Raw genomic sequence first — 22139 nt, forward strand, 5'->3', positions numbered from 1 at the left:
CTTTTTTCTCTCTACTAGTTTGGAAGTAATATCCTTGGTTTCTATTTCACTGGTTACCCTGCATCTGATCAAAGTCTAAGGTTCATCAAACCTCATCCCAGACATTTCCCTTTGTTCCCTCCCAACCCACATGGTATTGTCTGGTACTTTAATTATTCAATCCTTCTAGATGTTATTATTACTTTTTAATATGGCTAATATTTACTTACATATTCCCACATATTTACCACTCTTTTTGCTCTTTGTTCCTTCTTGCACCTCAGACTTTCCATTTGGGATCACTTCCTTTCTTCCAGAAGTACATCCTATAGGATCTTCTTTAGTGGGAACCTGATGATGGTGAACTCTCTAAGTCTGTTGTTTCTGAGAAGATGTCTTCATTTCCTATTGTTCTTGAATGAGAAAGAGCTGGGTATATAATTATAGGTTGGCAGACTAAAATGGCTTCCTCAAAAAACCCTGGGGTTGAAAAAAAGGAATTTAGTTTTGGTTTGCCCTTATCCAGACAATGCAGACCTTTGGAGTCCCCAGTAAATGTGGGGAGAGTTTCCTCTATCTCTCCCACCCAGAAGGAGGAGCCAAGCCTTCACTTCCATCACCTTCACCATTGAACAGAAGCTAGGTGTGACTGTGGACAAATACCCTCAAGGCAAAAGCCTCTCTGATGCTCTAATATTCTCCTTACCTTTATGGATTTGGGCTTGGCTTCACCCTCACCCACTCCCCCCAAATATAATATGGCAGTCTACCAACTATTTTTTCAGCTCTTCAGTATTCTAAGATTTTTATATGCATACGCATTTACATACATGCCATATATATATATATATATATATATATATATATAAAATGTGTGTGTGTGTGATATATACCTTAAACCTTTTTAGTTTTCTGTAAGACAGTTGATCCAAGTAGCCTAGCCTGGCATTACTGCAACCAGGAAATCCCTGCCATTATTTTTTTTAAATATTGTCTCTCTTTCACTGTCTCTCCATTTTCTCCTGAGACTCCAAACATTTGTTAGATCATCTCATTCTATTCTCCATGTCTCTTAACCCCTCTTTAACATTTTCATTCTCTATATCTCTCTATGTTGTTTTTGGAATAAATTCTTCCCATGTATCTTTCAATTCAATAATTATCTTTTCACCTGTTTCTAATCTGATGTTTAACCCATGCATTTAGTTTTAAAATTTTAACAATCACATTTTTCATTGCTCAAAATTCAACTCATTTTCTTCACGTCTATTCTTTTCTTATTGATTTTTATTGCATGCTTATCTTTGTAATTGTATCCTTTATTTCTTTAAACATCTGATACATAACTATTACGTACTAGATTGTTCCAACGTCTATTGTCTTGAGGATTTACATGTGTTTTTCTTTTGTCTTATTTCTACTGATTCTTACTAATGGATGAGATCTGGTGTTTGGTAATCTTTGTGAGATCATCCTCCATTTAATCTGTGTAAGGCCTAACTTGGGGAAAACTTTCTTCCCAAAAGAAAGGATCACATCAGCCTCTCTCTTCAAGGTTTGGCTCTGAGTTGGAGTCTCAGACTCAGCTTCCCATTTCCTTGCTATTCCAATAATCATTATCCATACAAATGGTTGCTAGAGGACTCAGCTTTCATGGAAATTCAACCCCTCCCTGGTCCCTGTCACTCTGGCTCTACAGATGTTGGAACTTTTGTCCTGGCCAAGCTCTTGCCTTTGAGGCTTTGTTCCCTAGTGGGTGACTCCTGGATATTACCACTACTTCAGAGTATTACCACCAAGACTGCAGGTTTCCTAATTCTACCCCATGTCCAGTTCATATTGCTTGGTGGCGGCAGTGTGGGGTATTGCTGGAAAGTTCCTCTACCTTTTGTTAGAGGCACGGTGTAACATATCTGGAGTCTAGTTTTTGTGGAGAGCCTCTCAGAGCTCCTACTCACCCATTATACTGGAAGTGTAAGCCCATTACTTCATTTTTTTATTTAACAAATTAAATGTTCATTCTGAAATAATTTTAGATTTGTGAAAAAGTTAAAAATTTAGTACAAAGAATTTGTGAATACTTTTCACCTGGCTTTCCTAAATGTTAACGTCTTACATAACCACAATACAATTCTGGAAAACAGGAAATTAACATTGATACACAATTCTGGAAAACAGGAAATTAACATTGATACAATATCATTAACTAGTCTGTAGACCTTATTCAGATTTTGTCAATTGTCCCACTAATGTGACATCCAGGATTCCATATTTTGTTTAGTTGTCGTGTCTCCTTAATCTCCTCTGTTTTTTTTTACTTTTGTTTTATTTTTATTTAAAAAATTTTATTGGAGTATAGTTGATTTACAATGTTGTGTTAGTTTTCAGTGTACAGCAAAGTGAATCACTTATACACATACATATATGCACTCTTTTTTAGATTGTTTTCCCATATAGGCCATTACAGAGTACTGAGTAGAGTTCCCTGTGCTATACAGTAGGTCCTTATTAGTTATCTATTTTATATATAGTAGTGAGTATATGTCAATCCCAATCTCCCAATCTATTCCTCCCTCTTCTTACCACATGGTAACCATAAGTTTCTTTTCTATATCTGTAACTCTATTTCTGTTTTGTAGATAAGTTCATTTGTACCCTTTTTTTTTAGATTCCACATATAAGCAATATCCTGTGATATTTCTATTTGTCTGACTTACTTCACTCAGTATGACAATCTCTAGATCCATCCATGTTGCTGCAAATGGCATTATTTCATATTTTTAATGGCCGAGTAATATTCCATTATATATATGTACCACATCTTCTTTATCCATTCCTCTGTTGAATCTACAAACAGTAAATGGTAGAGAGGGTGTAGAGAAAAGGGAACCCTCCTACATTGTTAGTGGGAATGTAAATTGGTACAGCTACTATGGAGAAAAGTATGGAGGTTCCTTAAAAAACTAAAAATAGAGCTACCATATAACCCAGCAATACCACTACTGGGTATATAACTGGAGAAAACCACAATTCGAAAAGACACATGCACCCCAATGTTCATGGCAACACTATTTACAATAGCCAGGGCATGTAAGCAACCTAGATGTCAATCTCCTCTGGTTTTTGACAGTTCCTTAATCTCTCTTTGTATATCATGACTTTGTTTTTTTTCTTGTTTTGTTTTGTTTTGTTTTTTGTGGTACACGGGCCTCTCACTGTTGTGGCCTCTCCCGTTGCACAGCACAGGCTCCGGACACGCAGGCTCAGCAGCCATGGCTCACGGGCCCAGCCGCTCCACGGCATGTGGGATCTTTCCGGACCAGGGCACAAACCCGTGTCCCCTGCAACAGCTGGCGGACTCTCAACCACTGCGCCACCAGGGAAGCCCTGACTTTGATACTTTTGATGAGTGCTGGCCACTTATTTTGTGGAATGCCCCTCAATTTGGGTTTGTCTGATATTTTCTCATTGCAAGAATGTGATAGCAGTGATGTTATGCCCTTCTCAGTACATCACTATTAGGGGATACATGGTCTCCATATAGCTAATTATCCTGACCACTTGGTTAAAGTCAGTGTCTGCCAGGATTGTCTACTGAAAAGTTCCCCCTTTGTAATTAATAAATATCTTGTGAAAAGATAATTCAAGACTATCTAAATATCTTGTTTCTCATCATAAGCCCACTAATTTTAGCATCCCCTGAGATTCACTGAGAATGTTTACCTGAAACAATTGTTCCTGTGATATTTGGCAAATGGAGGTCTTCTATTTCTATTATTTTGTCTACATTAATAATTGGAATTCTACTGTAAGGAAGAACTTTCCCTTCTACCCTATCTTTTGTTTATTAAATTATTTATGTCAAGATGGACTCTTGGATATTTATTTATACTTTTATTTTTTCTCAAATTGTCCCTGATTTGGACATTGGGAGCTCTCTCAAGTTTGCTCTTGGGTCCTTTTGACATGTCACCATCATTTTTGGAGCAATTCCTTACTTTTTTACACCTCAAGGTGTTATAGCCCTTCCCTCCATATCAAAACCACCTTTTAAATGATTCTTTTCCTATTGTTGTTTGCCTTGCTATGGGTTGATTAAAAAGATTTTTTCATTCCAAATTCAATTCTCCTTCTAATCTTGGAAGTTATACACTTATGTCTTTTCTTCTAATGGCTAATCTAAACTATTTTCAACATTTATATTGAGCTATATTTTATATCATAAAATTCACCCATTTCAACTGCACAGTTCAATGATTTTAAGTAACTTTACTGAGTTTGCAACCATCACCATAAATTAGTTTTAGAACATTTTTATCCCCCCAATAATTTCCCTCACGTACTCAAAGCCCCATTCCCACAAACTGTCACTATTTGATCTGTTTAGCAGCTCCCTGGAAAAGCCTCATTCTCAGGACTTGTCTTGATTTTATCTTGCTCACTCAATGAGGAAAGCTCTATTCAGAGGTCTTTTCTAGAAAATAATTAGTGACAATTGTTTAATATTTCAGACACCTAAGAATGAGTTACCAGTTGCAAATAAGAGGCTAGCCAAAACCCTTAAAATAAAAATTTAGTGAATTAAATGTCCATACAGGGGTTTGAAGAGCGCCAACATACTCCTAGGAATCTAGAAGGTGAAGTGCATGTCCAGGGCTGTGAGTGTTTCCAGGAAATATCTGACAAAGTCAATATTAATCACCCCCTGCTGGCCTTGAGAGTCTAAACAAGAAAGAAGTGAAAGCTAAGTCATAGTTTTAAACTGCCAGATTGTTGAAGGCATGTCCCAGCACATACAAATCCCCTTGGCAAATAATAGAACACTTATTTGTTCAGTGTGTTTAAGAAAATATCTTTCCAATCATTAGCTGACAACTAAGATAAATGAGAAGAGACTTCAGTAACTACACACGACAAAAAATGCAGACTTTACAGAATTAGTCCATAAAAGTCACTAAACAAACACAAAGTGGCAAAAACAGCAGGAAAAACAGCAACAAACTCTGGGGAGAGGGGTATCAGATTTCCAGAACTGCCACATTATATTATTTAAAATATTCAATTTAAAATGAAAATTAAGGGACACAGAAAGAAACAAGAAAGTAGGGCCTAAACATAGGTTAAAAAAAGCCAACAACCCAAGGAGTCCCAGATGTTGGACATAGAAGACAAATATTTTAAGTCAGCTGTTATAAATATGTTCAAAGAACTAAAGTAAACTTGCCTATAGAATTAAAAGAAAGTATGAAAATGATATCTCATCAATTAGAGAATATCAGTAAAGAGGTGGATATTATAAAACAGAACCACATAGAAATTCTTGCATTTTAATGGCATGATAACTAAAATGAAAAATTCACTAGAGAGACTTAATAGCAGATTTGTGTTGGCAAGAGAACAAATCAGCACATTTGAAAATGGGTCTAGACTGCTCCTGAACCAAGATGGCAGAGTAGAAGGATGTGCTCTCACTCCCTCTTGTGAGAACACCAGAATCACAACTAGCTGTTGGACAATCATCGACAGGAAGACACTGGAACTCACCAAAAAAAGACACCCCACATCCAAAGGCAAAGGAGAAGCCACAGTGAGTTGATAGGAGGGACGCAATCACAGTAAAATCAAATCCCACAACTGCTGGGTGGGTGACTCACAGACTGGAGAACACATACCACAGAAGTCCACGCACTGGAGTGAAGGTTCTGAGCCCCATGTCAGGCATCCCAACCTGGGGACCCAGCAACAGGAGGAGGAATTCCTAGAGAATCAGACTTTGAAGGCTAGTGGGATTTGATTGCAGGACTTCGACAGGACGGGGAAAAACAGAGACTCCACTCCTGGAGGGCACACACAGAGTAGTGTGCACATCGAGAACCAAGGGAAGGAGTCGTGACCCCAGGGGAGACTGAACCAGACTTACCTGCTATTGTTAGAGGGTCTTCTGTAGAGGCGGGGGGTGGCTGTGGCTCACCATGGGGAAAAGGAAACTGGCAGCATAAGTTCTGGGAAGTACACCTCGGCATGAGCCCTCTCAGAGTTGGCCATTAGCCCCACCAAAGAGCCCAGGTAGGTTCCACTGTTGGGTTGCCTCAGGCCAAACAACCAACACGGAGGGAACCCAGCCCCACCAATCAGCAGTCAAGCAGATTAAAGTTTTACTGAGCTCTGCCCACCAGAGCAACAGTCAACTATACCCACCACCAGTCCCTCCCATCAGGAAACTTGCACAAGCCTCTTAGATAACCTCATCCACCAGAGGGCGGAATGCAGAAGCAAGAAGAACTACAATCCTGCAGTCTGTGGAACAAAAACCACAACCACAGAAATATAGACAAGATGAAAAGGCAGAGGGCTATGTACCAGATGAAGCAACAAGATAAAACCCCAGAAAAACAACTAAATTAAGTGAAGATAGGCAACCTTCCAGAAAAAGAATTCAGAATAATGATAGTGAAGATGATCCAGGACTTCGGAAAAAGAATGGAGGCAAAGATCAAGAGGGTGCAAGAAATGTTTAACAAAGACCTAGAAGAATTAAAGAACAAACAAACAGAGATGAACAATACAATAACTGAAATGAAAACTACACTAGAAGGAATCAATAGCAGAATAAATGAGGCAGAAGAACAGATTCTGGAAGACAGAATGGTGGAATTCACTGCTGTGGAACAGAATAAAGAAAAAAGAATGAAAAGAAATGAAGACAGCCTAAGAGACCTCTGGGAAAACATTAAACACAATAACATTCGCATTATAAGGGTCCCAGAAGGAGAAGAGAGAGAGAAAGGACCCGAGAAAATATTTGAAGAGATTATAGTCGAAAACTTCCCTAACATGGGAAAGGAAATAGCCACCCAAGCCCAGGAAGCACAGCAAGTCCCATACAGGATAAACCCAAGGAGAAACACGCCAAGACACATAGTAATCAAATTGGCAAAAATTAAAGACAAAGAAAAATTATTGAAAGCAGCAAGGGAAAAATGACAACATACAAGGGAACTCCCATAAGGTTAACAGCTGATTTCTCAGCAGAAACTCTACAAGCCAGAAGGGAGTGGCATGAAATACTGAAAGTGAAGAAAGGAAAGAAACTACAACCATGATTACTCTACCCGGCAATGATCCCATTTGGATTCGATGGAGAAATCAAAAGCTTTACAGACAAGCAAAAGCTAAGACAATTCAGCACCAACAAAAGAGCTGTATAACAAATGCTAAAGGAACTTCTCTAAGTGGGAAACACAAGAGAAGAAAAGGACCTACAAAAACAAACCCAAAAGAATTAGAAAATAGTCATAGGAACATACATATTGATAATTACCTTAAACGTGAATGGTTTGAATGCGCCAACCAAAAGACACAGGCTTGCTGAATGGATCCAAAAACAAGACTCATATATATACTGTCTACAAGAGACCCACTTCAGACCTAGGGACACATACAGACTGAAAGTGAGGAGATGGAAAAAGATATTCCATGCAAATGGAAATCTAAAGAAAGCTGAAGCAGCAATACTCATATCAGATAAAATAGACTTAAAAATAAAGAATGTTACAAGAGACAAGGAAGGAAACTACCTAATGATGAAGGGATCAATCCAAGAAGAAGATATAGCAATTATAAATATATATGCACCCAACATAGGAGCACCTCAATACATCAGGCAACTGCTAACAGCTCTAAAAGAGGAAATCGACAGTAACACAATAATAGTGGGGGACTTTAACACCTCACTTACTCCAATGGACAGATCATCCAAAATGAAAATAAATAAGGAAACAGAAGCTTTAAATGACACAACAGACCAGATAGATTTAATTGATATTTATACTACATTCCATCCAAAAACAGCAGATTACACTTTCTTCTCAAGTGCGTATGGAATATTCCCCAGGATAGATCACATCTTGGGTCACAAGTCAAGCCTCAGTAAATTTAAGAAAATTGAAATCATATCAAGCATCTTTTCTGACCACAAGGCTATGATATTAAAAATCAATTACAGGGGAAAAAAACGTAAAAAACACAAACCCATGGAAGCTAAACAATACATTACTAAATAACCAAGAGATCACTGAAGAAATCAAAGAGTAAATCAAAAAATACCTAGAGACAAATGACAATGAAAACGTGATGATCCAAAACCTATGGGACGCAGCAAAACCAGTTCTAAGAGGGAAGTTTATAGCTGTACAAGCCTACCTCAAGAAAAAAAAAATCTCAAATAAAGAATCTAACCTTACACCTAAAGGAATTAGAGAAAGAAGAACAAACAAAACCCAAAGTTAGCAGAAGGAAAGAAATCATCAAGATCAGAGCAGAAATAAATGAAATAGAAACAAAGGAAGCAATAGCAAAGATCAATAAAAATAAAAGCTTCTTCTTTGAGAAGATAAAAAAAATTGATAAACCACTAGCCAGACTCAAGAAGAAAAAGAGGGAGAGGACTCCAATCATTAAAATTAGAAATGAAAAAGGAGAAGTTACAATAAATACCGCAGAAATACAAAGCATCCTAAGAGACTACTACAAGCAACTCTATGCCAAAAAAATGGACCACCTGGAAGAAATGGATAAATTCCTAGAAAGCTATAAACTCCCAAGACTGAACCAGGAAGAAATAGAAAATATGAACAGAGCAATCACAAGTAACGAAATTGAAACTGTGATTAAAAATCTTCCAACAAACAAAAGTCCAGGACCGGATGGCTTCAAAGGTGAATTCTCTCAAACATTTAGAGAAGAGCTAACACCCATCCTTCTCAAACTCTTCAATAAAATTGCAGAGGGAGGAACACTCCTAAACTCATTCTATGAGGCCACCATCACCCTGATACCAAAACCAGGGAACGATACTACAAAAAAAGATAATTACAGACCAATATCACTGATGAATATAGATGCAAAAATCCTCAACAAAATCCTAGCAAAGAGAATCCAACAACACATTAAAAGGATCATACCCCATGACCATGAGGGGTTTTTCCAAGGGATGCAAGAAATCTTCAATATACACAAATCAATCAATGTGATACACCATATTAACAAATTGAAGAATAAAAACCATATGATCATCTCAATAGATAAGGAAAATTCTTTTGACAAAATTCAGCACTGATTTATGATAAAAACTCTCCAGAAAGTGGGCATAGAGGGAACCTACCTCAACATAATAAAGGCCATATATGACAAACCCACAGCAAACATCATTCTCAATGCTTAAAAATTGATATCATTTCCCCTAAGATTAGGAACAAGACAAGGATGTCCACTCTAACCACTATTATTCAAAATAGTTTTGGAAGTCAAAGCCACGGCAATCAGAGAAGAAAAAGAAATAAAAGGAATACAAATTGGAAAAGAAGAAGTAAAAGTGTCACTGTTTGCAGATGACATGATACTATACATAAAGAATCCTAAAGATGCCACCAGGAAACTACTAGAGGTAATCAATGAATTTGGTAAAGTTGCATGATACAAAATTAAGGCACAGAATTTTCTTGCATTCCTATACACCAATGATGAAAAATCTGAAAGAGAAATTAAGGAAACACTCCCATTTACCATTGCAACAAAAAGAATAAAATATCTAGGAATAAACCTACCTAAGGAGACAAAAGATCTGTATGCAGAAAACTATAAGACACTGATAAAAGAAATTAAAGTTGATACCAACAGATGGAGAGATATACCATGTTCTTGGATTGGAAGAATCAACATTGTCAAAATGACTATACTACCCAAAGCAATCTACAGATTCAATGCAATCTCTATCTAATTACCAATGGCATTTTTTACGGAACTAGGACAAAAAAATCTTAAAATTTGCATGGAGGCATAAAAGACCCTGAATAGCCAAAGCAGTGTTGAGGGAAAAAAAACAGAGCTGGAGCAATCATATTCCCTGACTTCAGATTATACTACAAAGCTACAGTAATCAAGACAATGTGGTACTGGCACAAAAACAGAAACATAGATCAATGGAACAAGATAGAAAGCACAGAGATAAACCCATGGACCTACAGTCAACTAATCTATGACAAAGGAGGAAAGGACATACACTGGGGAAAAGACAATCTCTTCAGTAAATGGTGCTGGGAAAACTGGACAGCTACATGTAAAAGAATGAAATTAGAACACTCCCTAACACCATACACAAAAATAAACTCAAAATGGATTAAAGGCCTAAATGTAATACCGGACACTATAAAACTCTTAGAGGTAAACATAGGAAGAACACTCTTTGACATAAATCATAGCAAGGTCTTTTTTGATCCACCTCCTAGAGTAATGGAAATAAAAACAAGTATAAACATATGGGAACTAATGAAACTTCAAAGCTTTTGCACAGCAAAGGAAACCAGAAACAAGACGAAAAGGCAACCCTCAGAATGGGAGAAAATATTTGCAAATGAGTCAACGGACAAAGGATTAATCTCCAAAATATATAAACAGCTCATGGAGCTCAATATTAAAAAAACAAACAACCCAATCCAAGAATGGGCAGAAGGCCTAAACAGACATTTCTCCAAAGAAGACATACAGATGGCCAAGAAGCACATGAACAGCTGCTCAACATCACTAATTATTAGAGAAATGCAAATCAAAACTACAATGAGGTATCACCTCACACCAGTTAGAATGGGCATCATTAGAAAATCTACAAACAACAAATGCTGGAGAGGGTGTGGAGAAAAGGGAGCCCTTTGCACTGTTGGTGGGAATGTAAATTGATACAGCCACTATAGAGAACAGTATGAAGTTTCCTTGAAAAACTAAAAAAAGATTTACCATATGACCCAGCAATCCCACTACTGGGTATATAGCCAGAGAAAACCATAATTCAAAAAGACACATGCATCCCAATGTTCATTGCAGCACTATTTACAATAGCCAGGTCATGGAAGCAACCTAAATGCCCATCGACAGACGAATGGATAAAGAAGATGTGGTACATATATACAATGGAATATTGCTCATCCATAAAAAGGAATGAAATTGAGTCATTTGTTGAGACGTGGATGGATCTAAAGACTGTCATACAGAGTGAAGTAATTCAGAAAGAGAAAAACAAATATCGTATATTAACACATTTATGTGGAGCCTAGAAAAATGGTACAGATGATCCGGTTTTCAGGGCAGAAGGTGAGACACAGATGTAGAGAACAAACGTATGGACACCAAGGGGGAAAGTCGTGGGGTGGTGGTGTGATAAATTGGGTGACTGGGATTGACATGTATACACTGATGTGTATAAAATTGATGACTAATAAGAACCTGCTGTATAAAGAGTGAGTAGGAGTCCATGAGGTGAACAATCCTCTGTGTGGCTCATGTGAAGAACAAAAAGTTTTTTTGGTGAATTACAGATTTGATAATACAGTGAGGAAAATTTTAATTTGTTTGTATCTGAATTTGCACTTGCAGAGAAAAAGACTGGATTCAGACTGGAATGGACTGATTTACCAATTTAAAGAATCTAGAATTTACCCAAAAAGAAAGTCCAACGTTTAAGTCCATTATTTTGTTGGTTTTCCTATAACAATATATGAGCATAATGTTTGTACCATGAAGAAAGATCTGTTAAAGTTCTCTGCTTTCAATTGTAGGTTATACTGAGTGTGTCTTTTGCAATTTCGATTGGGTTGAAATAAACAGAAGGGGAGATCTGAGAACAAAGTAAAAAAAATAAATTGCAGAACGTTATATACTCCTTTCAGGGCAGTGTGCTTTAAAAGATTTGAAAATATTTACAACCACTGCCTTTGTAATTAATTTCTAGAAATGTATCATATCATCATGTTTCACACTAAGATTTATGGACAAGGATATTTATCGTTATTTACAATATGAAAAATATGGAAGCACGCATCCATCTAGGAGATTGTTTGAATATATTATGGTACACCCATATGACAATACCATGTAGCAATTTATAATCTTGCTTAGAGGAACACCTTTTAATTCCTATGATGTTATGTTCAAAGCATATCATAGCTACATATAAACTGTGTTTTCCATACGAATATGAATGTACATGAAATAAAAGACTATTTCTTTGGAAAAAAATGAATAACCCAATTAAAAAATAGACAAAGGATTCGAATAGATATTTCTTCAAAGAAGATGTACAGGCAGCTGCTAATAAGTACATGAAAAGATGCTCAACATCACTGATAATTGGGGAAATGCAAAACTGCAATGAGATACCACCCACTAGAGTGGCTACTATCAGAAAAAAAAAAAGAAAATAACAAGTGTTGGCAAGGATGTGGAGAAAATGGAACCCTTATGCACTGTTGGTGGGAATGTAAAATGGTATATCTACTATGCAAAAGAGTATGGTGGCTCCTCAAAAATTAAAAACAAAATTATCATATGACCCAGCAATTCCACTTCTGGGTATATACTCAAAGAATGAAAGGCAGTGTCTTGAAGAGCTATTTGCACACCCATGTTCACAGCAGCATGATTCACAATAGCTGTGTGGAAGGAACCCAAGTGTCCATCAACAGATGAATGGATAAGCAAAATATGGTATATACATACAATGGATTATTATTCAGCCTTAAAAATGAAGGAAGTTCCGACGTATACTACAACACTTGAGGACATTATACTAAGTGAAATAAGTCAGTCACAAAAAGACAAACGCTGTATGATTCTACTTATATGAGGTACTTAAGAGTAGTCAAAGTCATAGAGACAGAAAGTAGAATGATGGTTGCCAGGGGCTGAGTAAGTGGGAACTGGGGAGTTATTGTTTAACAAGTATAGTGCTTCAGTTTCACAAGATGAAAAGAGCTATGTAGATGGATGGTAACAATGGTGGCATAATAATGTAAATGTACTTAATACCATAAACTGCACATTTAAAATTGGTTAAGATGGTAAATTTTGTTTTATGGTTTTTTCACAATAAAAATAAATTTAAGCAAAGAAAGAAAGAAAGAAAATAGGTCTAATGAGATTATCTACTCTGAAGAAGAGAAAGAAAAAAGAATAGAGAAAAATGAATAGTGCCTCATGGGCCTGTGCCTCATATGTACTAACCTCCATATGCATAATGGGAGTGGCTATCCAATTATTAGACAAAATAGACTTTAAGACATATATTATTACTACAGATAAAGAAAAACATTTTATAATGATGAAAAGTTCAATCAGAAAGCTCTAAAAATTATAAATATATATGTAGTTAACAACAGAGTCCCAAAATACATGAGATTTTAAAAAGTGACAGAATTGATGGGAGAAAGAGACAATTGAAAAAGATTAATTGGAGACTTCAATACTGCTCATCCAATAATGGATAGAACTACTAGGCAGAAGATCAATAAGGAAATAGAACACTTGAACAACACTATAAATTAAATCTAACAGAACATCTATAGAGTACTCCCCAGAACAATAGCAAAATATACATTCTTTTCAGATGCACAAAGAACATTCTCCAGGATAGACCATATGTTAGGCCATAAAACAAGCCTCAATAAATTTAAAAGGATTAAAATCATACAACATATGTTCTCTCATCACAAAGCATGAAATTAGAAAACAATAAAAGAAGGAAATTTGTGAAAGTCACAAATATGTGAAAGTTAAAAAATGTACTCATAAATAACAGAGGAATAATCACAAGGGCAATTAGAAAATACTTTGAGATTAAAAACAAAACATAGCAAAACATATGGGATGTGGCTGAAGTAATGTTTACAAGGAAATTTGTAACCGTGAACACCTACATTAGAAATGAAAAAATATCTCAAATCAATAACCTAAATTTCTAGTTTTAGCCATGGCAATCAGAGAAGAAAAAGAAAAGGAACCCAAATCAGAAAAGAAGTAAAACTGTCACTGTTTGCAGATGACATAATACTCTACATAGAAAATCCTAAAGATGTCACCAGAAAACTACTAGAGCTAATCAATGAATTTGGTAAAGTATCAGGATACAAAATTAAGGCACAGAAATCTCTTGCATTTCTATACACTAACAATGAAAAAACAGAGAGAGAAATTAAGGAAACACTCCCATTTACCACTGCAACAAAAAGAATAAAATACCTAGGAATAAACCTACCTAAGGAGGCACAAGACCTGTATGCAGAAAACTACAAGACATTGATGAAAGAAATCAAAGACAATACAAACAGATGGAAAGATATACCATGTTCTTGGATTGGAAGAATCAGCATTGTGAAAATGAGTACACTACCCAAAGCAATCTATAGATTCAATGTAAACCCTACCAAATTACCAATGAAATTTTTCACAGAACTAGAACAAAAAATTTTACAATTTGTATGGAAACACAAAAGATCCCAAATAGCCAAAGCAATCTTGAGAAAGAAAAATGGAGCTGGAGGAATCAGGCTCCTTGACTTCAGACCATACTACAAAGCTATAGTAATAAAGACAGTATGGTACTGTCACAAAACCAGAAATATAGATCAGTGGAACAGGATAGAAAGCCCAGAGATAAACCCATGCACATATGGTCACCTTATCTTTGTCACAGGAGGCAAGAATATACAATGGAGGAAAGACAGTCTCTTCAATAAGTGGTGCTGGGAAAACTGGACAGCTACATGGAAAAGAATGAAATTAGAACACTCCATAACACCATACAAAAAAAATCTCAAAATGGATTAAAGACCTAAATGTAAGACTGGACACTATAAAACTCATAGAGGAAAACATAGGAAGAACACTCTTTGACATAAATCACAGCAAGATCTTTTTTGACCCACCTCCTAGAGTAATGGAAATAAAATCAAAAATAAACAAATGGGACCTAATGAAACTTAAAATCTTTTGCACAACAAAGGAAACTAAACAAGATGAAAGGACAACCCTCAGAATGGGAGAAAATATTTGCAAATGAAGCAACTGACAAAGGATTAATCTTCAAAATATACAAGCAGCTCATGCTGCTCAATATCAAAAACACAAACAACCCAATACAAAAAAGGCTGGATGACCTAAATAGACATTTCTCCAAAGAAGACATACAGATTGCCAACAAACACATGAAAAGATGCTCAACATCACTAATCATAAGAGGAATGCAAATAAAAACCACAATGAGGTATCACCTCATGCCACATGCTGGTCAGAATGGCCATCATCAAAGAATCTACAAACAATAAATGCTCGAGATGGTGTAGAGAAAAGGGGACCCTCCTGCACTGTTGGTGGGAATGTAAATTGTTAAGCCACTATGGAGAATAGTATGGAGGTTCCTTAAAAAACTACAAATAGAACTACCATATGACCCAGCAATCCCACTACTGGGCATATACCCTGAGAAAACCATAATTCAAAAAGATACATGCACCACAATATTCATTGCAGCACTATTTGCAATATCCAGGACATGGAAGCAACCTAAATGTCCATTGACAGATGAATGGATAAAGAAGATGTGGCTCATACATACAATGGAATATTACTCAGCCATTAAAAGGAACGAAATTGGGTTATTTGTAATGAAGTGGATGGCCCTAGAGTCTGTCATACAGAGTGAAATAAGTCAGAAAGAGAAAAACAAATGCCATATGCTAACACACACATATAGAATCTAAAAAAATGGTACTTATGATCTTAGTGGCAGTGCAGGAATAAAGGTTCAGACATAGAGAATGGAATTGAGGACACTGGAGGGGGGAGGGGAAGGTGGGACGAAGTGAGAGAGTAGCATTGTATATACACTACCAAATGTAAAACAGATAGCTAGTGGGAAGCAGCTGCATCACACAGGGAGATCAGCTCGATGATTTGTGACCACCTAGAGGGGTGGGATAGGGAAGGTGAGAGGGAATCTCAAGAGGGTTGAGATATGAGGATATATGTATACATATAGCTGATTCACTTTGTTGTACAGCAGAAACTAACACAACATTGTAAAGCAATTATACTCCAATAAAGATATATAGAAATATAACTTAAAGTTCTTACTTAAGAAACTAAGTAAAGAAGAGCAAACGAAACCCAAAGCAAACAGGGAAAGATTATAGTAAAAACTAGAGTGGAGTGCTTCCCTGGTGGCACGGTGGTTGAGAGTCTGCCTGCCGATGCAGGGGACACGGGTTCGTGCCCCGGTCCGGGACGATCTCACATGCTGCGGAGCGGCTAGGCCCATGAGCCATGGCCACTGAGCCTGCACGTCCGGAGCCTGTGCTCTGCAACAGGAGAGGCCACAACAGTGAGAGGCCCAAGTACCGCAAAAGAAAAAAAAAAACTAGAATGGAAATAAATGAAATAGAGACTAGAAGAATAATAGAGAATATCAACAAAAGAGAAAATTGGTTCATTGAAAAGATCCACAATATTGACAAATCTTTAGCTAGATTGATAAAGAAAAAAAAGAGTAGTCTTAAATTACTAATATCAGGAATGAGAGAGGGACATCATTAGCAACCTTACAGAAATAAAAAGGGTTTTAGATGAATACCTTGGACACATGCCAACAAATTTAATAAGCTGTATAAATGGGTAAATAGGTAGAAAAATACAAACTGTTGAAACTGAGAAGAGAAAATATGAATAAACCTGTAACAAGTAAAGAGATTAAATTATTATTTCTTTTTATATTTTTATTTTTTTTCACACACACACACTGTATTTTACTTTTTCAAGAGATAAATAGACTGACACCAAGCATTGTAAATGGATGACCACAACAAAAGCAACAATGATTGCAATTACCAAACACGAAACACAAGGAGGCTAAGTTATTGATTTAAAAAACTTCCCACAAAGAAAAGCCCAGGACCAGATGACATCACTGGTGAATTCCAGCCAACATTTAAATAAGAATTAACAGAATGGGGTGACATACTCAAAATGGCAAAATAGGTGTTTTCTACCATCTTCCCCCCCAAAAAACATCAATTCTGACAATCACCCATGGGTGAGAGAGCCTTTGTGGAAGTCTGGAGTCAAGTGGAGAAGTTCCAGCACACCACTGGAGTAAAAAAAAAAAAAAAAAGTCCAAGATTGGATGCATTAAAGAGGGTAAGAGGAACAGTTTCACTTTACCCACATCACCTCTTCCCCAGTGTGGCACAGCTCAGTGCCAAGAGACAACTTCTTGGTCATGAATTCTCCCATGGTGAAAGTGAGAGCATGTGAGTGAGTGTCTGGCTTCCTCAGTGGTGTAGGACAGTGCCAAAGAAATACATTTCTTTCTCACCCCATCCAGAATACTGAGGTGCTGCATCATGACTGGGGTCAGGGAGAAGCTGGGATAACAGTAGCTAGGGCCCTCAGAGAGCATCAAAGGGACAGGGATACTATAAACCATGTAGTGGACAAGGTCAGTAAACCTGCCCATGAATTGCTGGGGATCCCTTGCCTGTGGATCCCTGTAACTGGCTACAGGTATCCCCAATGCTCCATACACCTTGCCTACACACCTCCGCACTCTGTAGCCAACTCCCTGTGTACAATTCTGAGGGTACTAGAGTGAGTCTTTTCAGACAGGTAGTGAGCATGAACAGAAAGCTGGCCTGACTCTGCAGGATTGGGAGAAAGCACACAAACTTGAGCATTCAGCACTGCATTAGGGAGAGCAAATGGGAGGCTGCTCACTCTCAGACTGACTTTGCAGGGTTAAGAGAAGGCATAGAATCTTATGAATTCCCCTCCAAGAGGGAACAAGAAGTATAGAGTAGGCATATCCATAGAATAGGTCTGAGAAAGTCTCAGAATCCCTAACAGGGCCAATGAAAGGTATTATGTTCTGGAAGCAAGTCAGTAAAGAATGAAGGTGGTTCTCCTTTTTCAAATACAAAGACAACAATGCAAGACTTCAAGAAACATGAAAAACCAAGGAAACATGATACCATAAAAGGAACAATAATTTTCCAGTAATTGACCCCAAAGAAATGGGGATCTGTGATTTTCCCAATAAAAAATTCAAAATAGTTGTTTTAAAGAAGTTCAGTGAACTACAAGAAAACACAGAAAGACAAGTCAGTGAAATCAGAAATACAATATATGAACAAAATGAGAAGTTTAACAGAGAGATAGAACTTATAGAAAAGAACCAAACAGAAATTCTGGAGCTGAAGAATACAAGGAATGAAATGAAAAATGCAAAAAAGAGCATCAACAATTAGAAGAAAGAATCTGTGAAGTAGAGGACAAAATCATATGAAATTAGCCAGTAAGAGGAGAATGAGAAAAAAAGAATGAAAAAGACAAAGAAAGCCTATGTGAACTATGGGATACCATTAAGACTAAAAATCTATATATATTTTCAGTCCCAGAAGAGGAGAGGGAGAAAGGGGCAGACAGCTTATTAAAAGAAATAATGGCTGAGAACATCCCAAGTCTGAAAAGAGATTTGGTAATCCAAATTCATGAAGCTCATAAGTCCCTCCAAAATTTCAACTCAGAAAGATCTTCTTTAAGACATATTATAATAAAACTGTCTAAAATTAAAGAAAGAATTTTAAAAGAAGCAAGAGAAAAATTTCCTCACATATAAGAGAACCCCTACAAGGCTATCAGTGGATTTCTCAGGAGAAAACTTGAAGACCAGGAGAGAGTGGGATAATATATTTGAAGTACTTAAAGAAAAAACTGCCAATCAAGAATACTTTCCCTGGCAAAGGTGTCCTTAAGAATTGAGGGAAAGATAAATACTTTCCCAGATAAATCAAAGCTGAGAGAGTTCATCACCACTAGACCTGCCTTACAAGAAACACTGAAAGGGGTTCTTCAAGCTGAAATGAAAGGATGCTAATATGTAACATGGAAACATATGAAAATATCAAACACACTTGTAAAAGATAAATATACAGTCAAATTCAGAATATTCAAATATAGTGATGTGGTAATCATTTCACTCTAGTATAAAGACTAAAGGAAAAAAGTATTAAAAATAAATATAGTGACAATAATTTGTTAATAGATACACAATATAAAGACAGGAAAATCATGACCTCAAAAACAAAACATGGGAAGGAAGAGTAAAAAGGTAGTGTTCTTATATATATGATTGAAGTTATTATCAGCTAAAAATCGACTGTTAACTATAAGATGTTTTATGTAAGCCATATGGTAATCACAAAGCCAAACCTCATAGTAGATACAAAAATTATAAAAGGGAATCAAAGCATACTACTATGGAAGTCATCAATTCACAAAGGAAGACAGCAAGTGAGGAAGAAAGGAACAAGGGGACTACAAAACAGCCAGAAAACAATAATATCAATATTATTGATAATATTACCTATCAATAATTATTTTAAAAGTAAATAGATTAAATTCTCCAATCAAAAGGCACTGTAGCTTTAAGAACACACATAGGCTTAAAGTGAAGGGGTAGAAAAAGATATTCCATGCAAACAGAAATCAAGAGAGCATAGGGTACCTATACTTACATCAAACAAGATAGACTCTAATGCAAAAGCTGTAACAAGAGACAACATCATTATATAATGATAAAGGAGTCAATTTATCAAGAGGATATAACAATTGTAAATATATATGCACCCGAAATTGGAGCATCTGAATATATTAAACAAATACTAACAGGGAGAAATAGACAACAATATAACAATAGAAGTGGATTTGAATACCCCACTTTCAGCAATGGACAGATCATCCAGACAGAAAACTGATAACGAAACATTGGACTTGAACTATACTTTAGACTAAATGAGCCTAAAAACATATATAGAACATTCAATAGCTGCAGAATACACATTCTTCTCAAGTTCACCCATAACATTCTCCTGGATAGATTATTGTTTTGTGCTGGTCTCAGCCTCTCAATAACCAGTGTTATGGTTCAACCAACCCTTGTGGTTCTTATTATGATTGTAAGACAGCTTTCAGCAATAACCATCAGGAAACATTGAAAACATAGAGGTTTATCACTTATAAGGCCTGGAAATTACACAGCACACCTGGGGCAACACAGCGAGGTCCTGGGTGTAGGGGGAAGAGAGAGCACATGGGCCTGGGGTTCTGCTTTTATTTAGGTCAAGGGTGGAGTCCCAGGGTTTCACAGGCTCACTCCTTATTGGTGAATTTAAAACATAAGAGCAGGAATTTAAAGTGTGAGAACAGAGAAAACCAAGTAGCCCAAATGGTCAGTTATTGAAATCAACCAAGAACTCTAAAACAAAGGAGCCTCAGCGGGGGAGGCAGCCTGACTCTTTATCTAGTCATGTGGCTGGCAATTGTATTTATTTGAGTTGGCCATCTTTGAAATGGATGCTTCTTTGAAGTGGATGCCTTGGCAATCAAAGATTAAGTCAGGTACCTGCATTACAAAAAAGGAAAAGAAAAACCCAACAACTGTCAGGGCCTACACTAAAATTATATACCGGGTTGGCCAAAAAGTTTGTTTGGTTTTCCCATAAGATCTTAGAGAAAAACCCGAACGAACTTTTTGGCCAAGCTAATATTATTTCACAAAACAAGCTTTAACAAATTTAAGAAGACTGAAATCATACCAGTTATCTTTTCTGACCACAATGATATGAAATTAGAAACCAATAACAGAAGGAAGACTGGAAAATTCACAAATGTGTAGAAATTAAGCACACTCCTGATCACATGATGGATCCAAGAAAATCAAAAGGGAAATTAAAAATATATTGAAACAAATGATAATGAAACAACATACAAAACCTCATGGAATGCAGCAAAAACAGTTTTAAGAAGAAATTTTATAGCAATAAACATCTACATTAAGAAAAAAGAAAGATCACATAAAAACAACATAACTGTGCACCTCGAGGAATTAGAAAAAGAACAAACTAAGCTCAAGTTAGTAGGAGGAAGGAAATAAAGATCAAAGCAGAAATAAAAAGAACTAGAGAACAGAAAAACAATATAAAAGATCAACAAAACTATGAGCAGTTATTTTGAAAACAATACCCCAAAATTGGCAAACCTTGAGCTAGACTAAGAAAAAAAGAGAGAAGACTCAAATAAATAAAATCGGAAATGAAAGACGAGCCATTACAGCTGATACCACAAAAATATGTAAGATCATGAACAATTACATGCCAACAAATTGGATAACCTAGAAGAAATGAATACATTCCTAGATACATAGAACTTACCAAGACTGAATCATGAAGAAATAGAAAATCTGAACAGACCAGTAATGAGTAAAGAGATTGAATCTGTAATCAAAAATCTCCCAACACAGAAAAGCCCAGGACCAGATGGTTTCACTGGTGAAATCTACCAAACATTTAAAGAAGAATCAATCCCAATCCTCCTCAAGATGTTCCAAAAAGTTTAAGAGGAGAGAACACTCTCAAACCCAATTTATGAGGTCAGCATTGCCCCAATGCCAAAGCCAGATAAGGACACTGCAAGAAAAGAAAACCACAGGCCAATATTCCTGATAAACATAGATGCAAATATCCTTAACAAAATACCAGCAAACTGAATTGAACAGCACATTAAAAGGATCATATACTGTGATCAAGTGGAACTTATCCCTGGGATGCAAGGATGGTTCAACATATGCAAATTAATAAATGTGATACACTACTTAATAGAGTGAAAGATAAAAGTCATACGATCACCTCAATAGATGAAGTAAAAGCATTTGACAGAATACAACATCTTTTCACAATGAAAACTCTCAACAATTTGGGTATGGAAGGAATGTACAACACCATAATAAAGATCATATATGAGAAACCCAGAGCTTACATCATATTCAATGTTGAAAGGTTGAAATCTTTTCCTCTAAGGTCATAAACAAGACAAGGGTGCCCACTTTCACCATTCCTATTCAACATAGTACTGGAAGTCCTAACAGAACAATGGGCAAGAAGAAATAAAAGGCATCCAACTCAGAAAGGAAGAAATAAAATTGTCTCTGTTTGCAGATGATATGATCTTATATGCAGAAAACACTAAAGATTACACCAAAAAACTGTTAGGACTGATAAATGAATTCAGTAAAGCTGCAGGATACAAAATCAACATACAATAATCAGTTGCATTTCTATACAGAAGCAACAAAATACCTAAAAAAGAAATAAAGAAAACAATTCCATTTACAATAGTATCGAAAACAATAAAATACTCAGGAATAAATTTAACCAAGGAGGTAGAACATTTGTGCACTAAAAATTACAAGAGTTTGATGAAAGAATTTGAAGACACAAATAGAA

Source organism: Monodon monoceros, unplaced genomic scaffold (assembly GCF_005190385.1).
Source record: "Monodon monoceros isolate NGI ecotype Baffin Bay Population unplaced genomic scaffold, NGI_Narwhal_1 Super_Scaffold_22, whole genome shotgun sequence".
NCBI classification, from domain to species: Eukaryota; Metazoa; Chordata; class Mammalia; order Artiodactyla; family Monodontidae; genus Monodon; species Monodon monoceros.